This window comes from Haematobia irritans, chromosome 3, assembly GCF_050003625.1.
Source record: "Haematobia irritans isolate KBUSLIRL chromosome 3, ASM5000362v1, whole genome shotgun sequence".
Lineage (NCBI taxonomy): Eukaryota > Metazoa > Arthropoda > Insecta > Diptera > Muscidae > Haematobia > Haematobia irritans.
This window is the reverse complement of record NC_134399.1, coordinates 169,424,481-169,433,581: the sequence shown is the minus strand read 5'-3', so window position 1 is coordinate 169,433,581 and position 9,101 is coordinate 169,424,481. Positions and strand designations below refer to the sequence as shown.

Below are 9,101 nucleotides of genomic sequence, written 5' to 3'. Positions count from 1 at the left end.
GAGTCTATACACGGATGAAAAAGACTGTTTTTCATATGTTTGGCTATAAACATTATATGTTTGGAAGACAATTTTTTAAACACAATATTTTTGAGTGCAAGCATATAATGTTCATAAACTAGCATAACATGTTTGGGACATATATGTTAATATGTTAGAACATATTATGTTTGGGACATAAAATGTTTGTAAATATAATATGCTTGGATGCAAACATATATTAATTTAGAAATAGCCTATAAACATATATGTGTTTAGTAGCTTGGAGCGCTATTTAACAGGGAGCGATATTGAATTAAGTTGGTGGTTGTTGCTTGTTATTACAAAATTAACATTTTATTTTTCCTTGGTCAATTGATCAGCTACTTCTTTGATCCTTACAAACTGTGTGGTCCGCTGTTCGAATCCCCGTCCGGCAAAAGGTAAAATTAAAATAAAAAAAATCATACAATTGAATAATTTCTTCTACAATGTTTGTATTACAGAAAAAGGTGCTAAGAACTAAAAAATCTCGTGGAAGTGAGAAAGATGTGGGGGAATATACAATTAGGCAGAAACAAAATTTTGAGCATTCAGGTCGAAAACCTATGTTGTTAGCATCTATATTACCTGTTTATTTTCATAATTCATTATGATTGTAAATATATAAATAAATAAAATTTTGAGCACAATATTGTTTGGGAGAATTTTTTTAAGCATATAATATTTTTGGGTGCAAAATGCTTCCAAACATATTATATGTTCACATAATAACATATTGTTTTTTGGAAGACAACATTATTGAATTTGGATGCAAAAATACAAAATGTTTGGAACTTAGACTACCCAAACATATATTGTTTAGACCAATATGCTTTCAAACATATTATATATTGGAAGAGATCAAACATATAAATGTTTGGGCAATACCCAAAAATATATATGCTTGAAGCAAAATATGTTTGGGAGTATATGTTACAGAAGCGATTTTTTGTGAGCGTGTAGGTTTTGTAAAAGTCTATCAAATTCTGTCCAAATCGAGTGATATTTAAATGTATGTATTTGGGACAAACCTTTATATATAGGATGTGATATGGTATCGAAAATTTAGATCTACAAAGTGGTGCAGGGTATAATATAGTCGGCCCCGCCCGACTTTAGACTTTCCTTACTTGTTTTAAATTTAATTTTATTGAGAAGATAAATTTTTTTGTTGAAAATTTTCCATAGACAAAAGCCTATGGTATCCCTGCTTACTGAGCTCATTGAGTAGTAAAATTGTTGTTATGATCAGCCAACTTCTTCTCCTTCTTTTATACTCTCTTCAGTCACATTTTGTGTGGTGTGGAGCTAGACAAGGTGCAACCAGAAGTGTTTCTGCTTTGGCTACCACCACCAATAGCCAATAGCAATGAGCCCAGATTAACTTTTACTTTAGTTTCAGACGTGTTTTCAAAGCGAACACATCGTTGTAACGGATTTAAGTAGTGTCTTTCTCGAAGAAATTAATCAGAAAACAGTTATTTTTATTTTTTATTTAAACTATATCGAAAGTGAATCAAAAAATATCTGAAATGTATGTGTTACAGTGATTTGAACATAAAAGAAAATATTAAAACAAAAATAATAAAAAATATTTATATAGCATTACTATGATATTAAAATATAGGCATTAAAATTAATTAGAAAAGCTGCCGCAGGATAAATCGTTAACCTCTAATTTAAATTTGAAAAATTTTCCACTAGATTTTTTTTATTATATAAATTGTGTGAATATTTTCAGTTTTTTGTTGATCCTCATGCAGGTGATCTCAATCCGGTTTTCCTTCAATTGTTTGCAATGTTGCTATTCAAACTAGTTTTACTTTTATCGCATATCCCTGAAAGTGGTTGCTACCATGGGGATTTAATTGAACCATTTTAAACTAAATCTCATATACAAAGATTTATTGGGAAAATGTGGATATTATTATGAGTCATACTCATGATTTTTGTGAAATTTTAAATTTCTTTATAATAGCATTGATATTTATGGACTCCTCTAATTCCTAATACACATGACCAGCTGGTCATATGTATTTGACCTATATGCCTTTGGCTATTGCCAAATATCAAAGATTAACCTACCGGTTCTCCTAAAACCAGCCGGTAGAACGATGAATTTGTGAAAATTTCATTGGAATTTTCTTTTTTTTTTTCATTTGTGTATCCCAGCAGGAATCCTCGTAATACCGGTAATATGAAACCATAATCAAAGATTATAGATTACAGAAGATGGGAGATTGGCTACTGAGCACATCAAACCATTTACCACATTAGTTTAATACTCGAACCAAACGCGTATACGATAAGTATTGACATAGCATTAAAATGCAAATAAAACGAAATTAAGAGCACGAAATAAATTTCCATAAAGGGGAAAATGTAATTTTTTTCTTGTTGCCTAAAATTTAACATTGTTTCATTAAGAAAATTACATTTTTCATTTAAAAAATAAAAAAGAAAAACAACTAAAAGATTACAAACATGTATTAAACTAATCTAGTAAATGCAACATTTGGTATGACGCAAGCCAATTTCCTATCTTCCTCAAATCTATAATCTTTGACCATAATGACCTACTTTGTTGAAGTAGTAGTAGCCAAAATATAAATGGGAGGTACTCAGTCCGAAATTTCAAATATACAAAAATACACCTTTGTCAACATTATTTTCAATTCTCCAAATTTATAGGTGTACATAAAATAATTATATAAATTTTCATTGGAGATTTCTCATGGGGAAAATACGGTCAAAAATTGGTCAAGGGAAAACTCGTGTACATCGGTGAAATCGTTTATTTAAAAAAATCAAATTAAATTTCTCTTTCAAGTTCAATTAGTATAAAATTCAGGAAAAATATTCAGTTAGGCTTTCGCTTTTCCAAATCCGAATTGCCGGGCCTCAGCTTGACACCAAGCTTGTCAGCTTGTCCACCTTCTTCGCCGCAGAAAGCCAGTTTGCCTTGAACTGCTGCTCGTCCTTAGCAGTTTTTTGGTCTTCTTTAGTATTTCTCAATTGGGCGGAGCTCTGGCGTGTTGGGAGGGTTCTTGTCCTTGGGAACCACCTGCACGTTGTTGGCGGCGTACCACTCCATGGCCTTTTTACCGTAATGGCAAGATGCCAAATCCGGCCAAAACAGTACCGAACAATCGTGTTTCTTCAGGAAAGGCAGCAGACGTTTGTTCAAACACTCTTTCACGTAAATTTCTTGGTTGACAGTCCCGGAAGCCATGAAAATGCTGCTTTTCAAGCCACAGGTACAGATGGCTTGTCAAACCAGATATTTCTTTGCGAACTTTGACAGTTTTATGTGCTTGAAAATATCTGCTACCTTTCCCCTTCCTTTTGCCGTATAAAACTCCTGTCCCGGAAGCTGCTTGTAGTCGGCTTTGACGTAGGTTTCGTCGTCCATTACCACGCAGTCAAACTTCGTCAGCATCGTCGTGTACAGCCTCCGGGATCGCGCTTTGGCCGTCGTATTTTGTTTATCATCGCGATTTGGAGTCACTACCTTCTTGTAAGTCGATAGTCCGGCTCGTTTTTTGGCTCGATGCACGGTTGTAGACGATACACCCAGCTTATTTGCGGCATCTCGGAGAGAGAGGTTAGGGTTTCGCTTGAAACTACCGGCAACTCTCTTTGTCGTCTCAGCGGCTTCCGGTTTTCGATTTCCCCCCAATCCAGACTTCCTGGCTGTCGACAAACGTTCCCCAAATACATTAATTACATTTGTAACGGTTGATTTGGCAACTTTTAGCGATTTTGCCAGCTTTGCGTGCGAGTAGCTCGGATTTTCGCGATGCGCGAGCAAAATTTTGATACGCTGCTCTTCTTGCTTGGACGGCAATAGGAGCAACATTCTACACACACACACCTTCAAAATGAGTGGTGTTCAGGTTTTTTAAATGCAAAATTGAAAGAAATTCGTCAAGTTTATATTGACCAAATCTTGAACGTATCACCCTTTATCTCTTTCAGAAAAAACTGGCAACCGCGCTAAGAAGTGTCACCAGTTTACTGAGAAATTATAAACCATCGCTGAAAAACTTTTTGATGTTTTGGATTGAAACCACGACCGCTGTGGTTTCGAATGAGCTATTATCCCCTTAATCGATTCGAAACGCTTTCCCGAAATTTATTACGTGCTATATACTGAAAAAAAGCATGCCCGGTTGGCGTACTTGATTTTGGGAAATAAATTTTAATTAAAACAATTTTAACGACAACTTAAATGTTTATGTTCATACTCGACTACAGGTACACCCTCAAAAAAAAAAACGGTTCTGTAACATATACCCCGAACACATTTTGCTTTAAGCTTATATATTTTAAGGATTGGTCCAAACAAAATATTGTTTGTATTGTTCAAGCATATTATGTTTTACCTTAGGGCATACTCTGGTAGAAAAAAATTTTAATGAAATTTTCTTTGTGTGGACATATTTTTAAGGCGCCAATTGGTTACTTCCATTATTTTACTTGCAGCCTACTCTCTAGGTCTCTCTTTCTAAACACATATATGTTTATAGGCTATTTCTAAATTAATATATGTTTGCATCTAAGCATATTATGTTTACAAACACTTTATGTCCCAAGCATAGTATGTTCTAACATATTAACATATATGTCCCAAACATGTTATGCTAGTTTATGATAATGTTCAGAATGCACTTAAAAATATTGTGTTAAAAAATTTGAGTTCCAAACAAATTATTTTTACACCCAAACATATGAAAAACAGTATTTTTCGTCCGTGCAGAAATAATGCTATATTTAAGGTAAAAAACGTCTTTACATTAAAGTGTTAAAAAACATCTCCTGTTTTTAAACGCTTTTTAGTTTTGTAGGCAAGATGTAAAAAGTCGACAAATTTAGAGATTGTTTCATTAATTAAATTAATAAAATTAAAACCAAGCCAGGCCTTAGTAAAACGAAATTGTCTTTCATGTTAGAACGCCCAATTTTAAGTCGAATCACATAACTGTAAGGACCAAGCGTATCCATTGAAAAGTTTATCGACTTTTGGACAAGGAAAACAACTATATCGGAGAAATGAGCCTTCTATGCTAAGGAAAATTCGCATTCGAAATCTTTGACGACAATATGTTTTTAGTGTATATGTTATAACGGTTTATGTTCCCATAAACATATATTTAAATGTGTACTTATTTGGACAACATTTTTTAGACTCTCTTAAATCTCTTAAAATTTAAATCCACCCACACACAAACACAAAAAATCAGATTTAATCACAAAATTAATTGATCCAATTATTTTTTTTAATTGAAATGTCTTCAATCACGAAAATGATAGTATCAATCACAGTTTTAATTGAGCATCTTGATTGAGCATACATGATTAAAAGATTAATTGATTTCATTAGCAAATTTCAATTAATTTTTTAATTGATTCAATTAAATTTTTAATTGATGTTGATTGCAAAATTCAATTATTATTTTAAATTAAAAACGAAACAATTTTTAATCGCTATACTATATTTCAATCACTTTGTATAACTATTATTAATCCTTTTTAGTTTGTTTCAAAAATTTATAGTTAAAAAAAAAAAATTATTAAGAATTTAAAAAATATCAGGTTGGCTGATAAGTCCCCGGTCTAACAAAGAAAAACACATTTTTTTGTCAAAATTCGTTGTTATTATTCAACATAGTTCCCTTCAAGAGCGATACAACGCTCTTGAGCGATTCCAATTTTTTGATACCATTTCGGTAGTACTCCTTCGGTTTTGCCTCAAAATAAGCCTCAGTTTCGGCGATCACCTCTTCATTGCAGCCAAATGTTTTCCCTGCGAGCATCCTTTTGAGGTCTGAGAACAAGAAAAAGTCGCTGGGGCCAGATCTGGAGAATACGGTGGGTGGGGAAGCAATTCGAAGGCCAATTCATGAATTTTTGCCATCGTTCTCAATGACTTGTGGCACGGTGCGTTGTCTTGGTAGAACAACACTTTTTTCTTCTTCATATGGGGCCGTTTTGCCGCGATTTCGACGCCATATAATAGTCACTGTTGATGGTTTTTCCCTTCTCAAGATAATCGATAAAAATTATTCCATGCGCATCCCAAAAACAGAGGCCATTACTTTGCCAGCGGACTTTTGAGTCTTTCCACGCTTCGGAGACGGTTCACCGGTCGCTGTCCACTCAGCCGACTGTCGATTGGATCAGGAGTGTAGTGATGGAGCCATGTTTCATCCATTGTCACATATCGACGGAAAAACTCGGGTGTATTACGAGTTAACAGCTGCAAACACCGCTCAGAATCATCAACACGTTGTTGTTTTTGGTCAAATGTGAGCTCGCGCGGCACCCATTTTGCACAGAGCTTCCGCATATCCAAATATAGATGAATGATATGACCAACACGTTCCTTTGATATCTTTAAGGCCTCTGCTATCTCGATCAACTTCATTTTATGGTCATTCAAAATCATTTTGTGGATTTTTTTGATGTTTTCGCCATAACCACCTCTTTCGGGCGTCCACTGCGTTCACCGTCCTCCGTGCTCATTTCACCACGCTTGATTTTTGCATATTTTCTAAAATAAAAAATGATCTATATGCCTGATGCAATTATAATCTGAAATAATTTTTTAAAATTAAAATAGCTTCATATCACGCAGAAGCGATGAATTTAACATGGGCTTGTCATAGGACGGAAGTCCTCCATTTCAGCAGCCGTTGCACTGAATTTGCATCACTTCTTTAGGTGCGATCCGAATTCAATGAATTCCTACGAAGGTAAATAGGTCGAAAGATATATATGGGAGCTATGGTTAGGTTAGAAGGTATAGTGGCAGATCGATATTTCAGCCTCACTTAGACTATTCAGTCCATTGTAATACAGTGGTGAACTTCTCTATTATCATAGAGTGCTGCTCGATTCTATGTTTAGCTCAATGACAAGGGACCTCATTTTTATAACCGAGTTCGACAAGCGTTCCACATTGCGGGCAAACCACTTAGAGAAGCTCTGAAACACTCAGAAATGTCACCATCATTACTGAGAGGGGATAATCCACCGCTGAAAAACTTTTTGGTGTTCGGTCAAAACTGGAGTTGGACCCTATGTATGCAAGGATAGAATGTCCTCCTTGCATAGGATAGCATGTCCTCCATTGCATCACGTTAGAGCTATATCTAAATCTGAACTGAATTCAACCAAATTTACAACACTAACAAAATTTAAACCCTGGCTTCTGGATGTATATCGGGTAAAAGATATATATCTAAACAAGTATATACGGCCGTAAGTTCAGCCAGGCCGAATCTTATGTACCCTCCACCGTGGATTACGTAGAAACTTCTACGAAAGACTGTCACCCACAATTGAATTACTTGGGTTGGGGTATCTTAATACTTCTTAACATCGTTTTCTATATTGTGAGTTAGTCCATACGTGGTAGAGAGCCTGGATTGAAATTCTTCTTAACATCGTTTTCTATATTGTGAGTTAGTCCATACGTGGTAGAGAGCCAGAATTGAAATATGGGGGTCGCTTATATGGGGGCTATACACAATTATGAACTTGATATGGACCAATTATTGTGTGATTGGGGATCGATTTATCTGAGGGTTATATATAACTATAGACCGATATGGACCTAGTTAGGCATGGTTGTTAACGGCCATATACTACCACAATGTACCAAATTTCAACTGACTCGGCTCAAATTTGCTCCTCCAAGAGGCTCCAAAACCAAATCTCGGGATCGGTTTATATGGGGGCTATATATATTTATGGACTGATATGAACCAATTCCTGCATGGTAATTGGATACCATATACTGACATCACGTACCAAATTTCAACCGAATCGGATGAATTTTGCTCTTCCAAGGGGCTCCGGAGGTCAAATCTGGGGATCGGTTTATATGGCGGCTATATATAATTATGGACCGATTTCGACCAATTTTTGCATGAGTGTTTGAGGCCATATATTAACACCACGTACCAAATTTCAACTGAATCAAATGAATTTTGGTCCTCCAAGAGGCTCCGGAGGTCAAATCTGGTTATCGGTTTATATGGGGGCTATATATAATTATGGACCGATGTGGACCATTTTTTGCGTGGTCATTAGAGACCATATACTAACACCATTTACCAAATTTCGGCCGGATCGGATGAAATTTGCTTCTCTTAGGGGCTCCGAAAGCCAAATCGGGGGATCGGTTTATATGGAGGCTATATATAATTATTGACGGATGTGGACCAATTTTTGCATAGATGTTAGAGACCACATACTTACACCATGTACCACATTTCAGCCGGATCGGGTGAAATTTGCTTCTCTTAGAGGCTCTGAAAGCCAAATCGGGGGATCGGTTTATATGGGGGCTATATATAATTATGGACCGATGTGGACCAATTTTCGCTTGGTGTTAGAGATCATATGGTGACACCATGTACCAAATTTCAGCCGGATGGATGAAATTTGCTTCCCTTAGAGTCCTCGCAAGCCAAATTTTATGGTCCGTTTATATGGGGGCTATACGTAAAAGTGGACCGACATGGCCCATTTGCAATACCATCTGACCTACATCAATAACAACTACTTGTGCCAAGTTTCAAGTCGATAGCTTGTTTCGTTCGGAAGTTAGCGTGATTTCAACAGACGGACGGACATGCTCAGATCGACTCAGAATTTCACCACGACCCAGAATATATATACTTTATGGGGTCTTAGAGCAATATTTTGATGTGTTAATCAGACCGATTTCGTCCGAAAACAATCGAACTCTATTCTAACCCAAAACACATACTTGTGTCAAATTTGAAGTCGATTGGACTCAAACTGCGATTTAGACTTTGATTACAAAAATTTGTTCACAGACAGACGGACATGGCTAAACAAACTCAGGGGATGGCCCTTGCAAAATAACCAAAGACAGCATGTGTCTACCTCGTCACCTTCTGGATGTTGCAAACATATGCACTAAAGTGTGGCGCAAGGTATAAATAAGGGATTGTAATGATAATCGAAAAGTCGATTTTTGTTAAATTATTTAAAATTTTGAAAGAAAGACATTTTCCTGCAGTGGAAATTTTTGAAAATAAAACTCA

General features: G+C 35.7%; 1 protein-coding gene across 1 annotated transcript in view; it reads left to right on the top strand.

The window, feature by feature from the left end:
• The first annotated feature begins 1,406 nt into the window (after positions 1 to 1,406).
• The window catches only part of LOC142231647 (protein obstructor-E-like), a 595,922-nt gene continuing 588,227 nt past the window's right edge, over positions 1,407 to 9,101 (top strand). Inside the window, exon 1 of the mRNA XM_075302282.1 lies at positions 1,407 to 1,555. The gene's annotated coding sequence lies outside the window, so the exon portion shown is untranslated. The remainder of the gene's footprint in view (positions 1,556 to 9,101) is intronic.